This window comes from Pygoscelis adeliae, unplaced genomic scaffold (genome assembly GCF_000699105.1).
Source record: "Pygoscelis adeliae isolate BGI_AS28 unplaced genomic scaffold, ASM69910v1 Scaffold575, whole genome shotgun sequence".
Taxonomy (NCBI): domain Eukaryota; kingdom Metazoa; phylum Chordata; class Aves; order Sphenisciformes; family Spheniscidae; genus Pygoscelis; species Pygoscelis adeliae.
Window position 1 is genome coordinate 29,275 of NW_008824821.1, and position 1,836 is coordinate 31,110.

Genomic DNA, 1,836 nt, shown 5'->3' on the forward strand with positions numbered 1-1,836 from the left:
CCTGGGGTTTTGGGGGGGGGGCGGGGGGGGAACTGGCAAGATTTTACTTTGCCGGCAAGATTTTACTTTGCCAGCAAGCTGGGTTCAGCCCAGGCAAAAGTTTCCCGCGGGGAAGGTCGTGGGTGCGGGATGACCTTGAACCCCAAGGCTGAGCTAGCCCCTGGCGCAGGGGCTTTGCCGATGGGATGCCACTAAACACGGTACCTTCTCCCCGAGCTGAAACAGCCGGGATGAACTTCGGCTCCGCTCTAGCATCCGCGGCACTCGCGGACACAAGCGCGGTGGTAAAAACACGGGTCTGCTGTCGACCTGCAGTGGTTTTGAGCAGCTCATCTCTCTTTTCCAGGCCTGAAGTCAAGAGTTTCTCTGCTGCAATGACAATAATAAGGCTGAGACACCCTTAGGAAGGTGGCATCTCCCGTGCCCTCGCTCCCAGGTGCGGAGGCAGCTCTTCGTGGGAAGACTCGAGCGCCGTGGCCACGTCCTCGCTCACAAACCGGGGTTGATGGTGTGTGTTTTGGCAGCGAAGCTCTCGGGGGTACAGCCGGGGCGGTCTGCAGCGCGTGCAATGCCTTCCCGATGTCCAGGCTGGAGGATCCAGGAGCGGTTGGGTCAATGATCCTTCTCGACGAGTCTAATGCTAAAAGCATCATGGAGTGACCGGTGCTGCCGGGGGCTAACTCTCCTTTTCCAATTTCTATCCCAAAGCTTTTCCCTTCCGTGGATAGTTGTCCTTAAAAGCCGACTTACTGCTCCTGCTCCACCTGAAGCCATAACCCTCTCTGGGGACGAGCAAGTGCCACCGTCCCTCTGGCCTTTCCGCTTCGACAGCTCGTGGCGAGGTGCCCGGGACGGCGGTGAGTGGATGCGTTTGTGGGGAGCAGCCGGCACGAGAAAAGCGAGTCCTGTAGCTCCGACGAAGCCCTTCAGGCCGTTTGCAACGGCTCCACAGGAGCTCCCGGAGGCAAAAAGCACCTGGAGATGTTGCTGGGCTGGTTTGCGCTTGGGACACGTGGCTGCTCCACGAAACGGCTGCGATTCCCCCCAAAACTGATGCGGAAAAGCACCTCCTTCCCCACGGGATCGGGGTGGCCCCGAAGGTAGGTCTCAGCCCACCCCCACGGCATCACGAAACACCTCTGGAGCTCCGTGCTTGGGGCGAGGATCCCCCCAAACCCTGCCCCGATCTGAGAAATCAAGGACACCCCAAACGCCGCCAGGTCGGGACCATCCAGCCAGTTTTATTTCGGGCCCTGGCTCTGCAACCAGCTCAGCCGCTGCGGCTGTTGGAGGTGCGGAGCAGCAGCGAGCGGAGCGGCCGGAGCGCGTTCCGGGCAGACACCCAACGCAGTGGCCGCTTGCCGCAGTCCCAAACCCCTGAAAAACCTCCGGAGCCCCGGACGGAGGCAACGTGATTAAAAACCCAAATTGCATCGCGTGGCGGGAGCCAGCCGGGGCTCTGGACCAGGGAGTCGCTGAGCATCGCCGGCACGGCAGGATGGGAGTAACCATCGCCCGGCTCAGCCCCCTCCCTGCACCATCCGAAACCGCGCCGGGGCACGGCATCGCCAGCAAAATAGAAACCTCCACCACTCATTTTGCTCCCTTTTTTTTATGTGTGTATGTATATATATATATAATATATATATATAAACCTTGTGATATTGGTAGTTAAGTCACCGGCGTAACTATGTCGGATACAAACAGCTCTAAGATCAAGAGTAAAAATGACACGGTCCAGATTGTCTCCTCTTAGTCCCCTTGCCGCAGGCTCTGAAGCGGTGACCGGCTCCGGCACGTGCCTTGCTGCCTGGCTCAGCCACCGCGGCCCCCCCG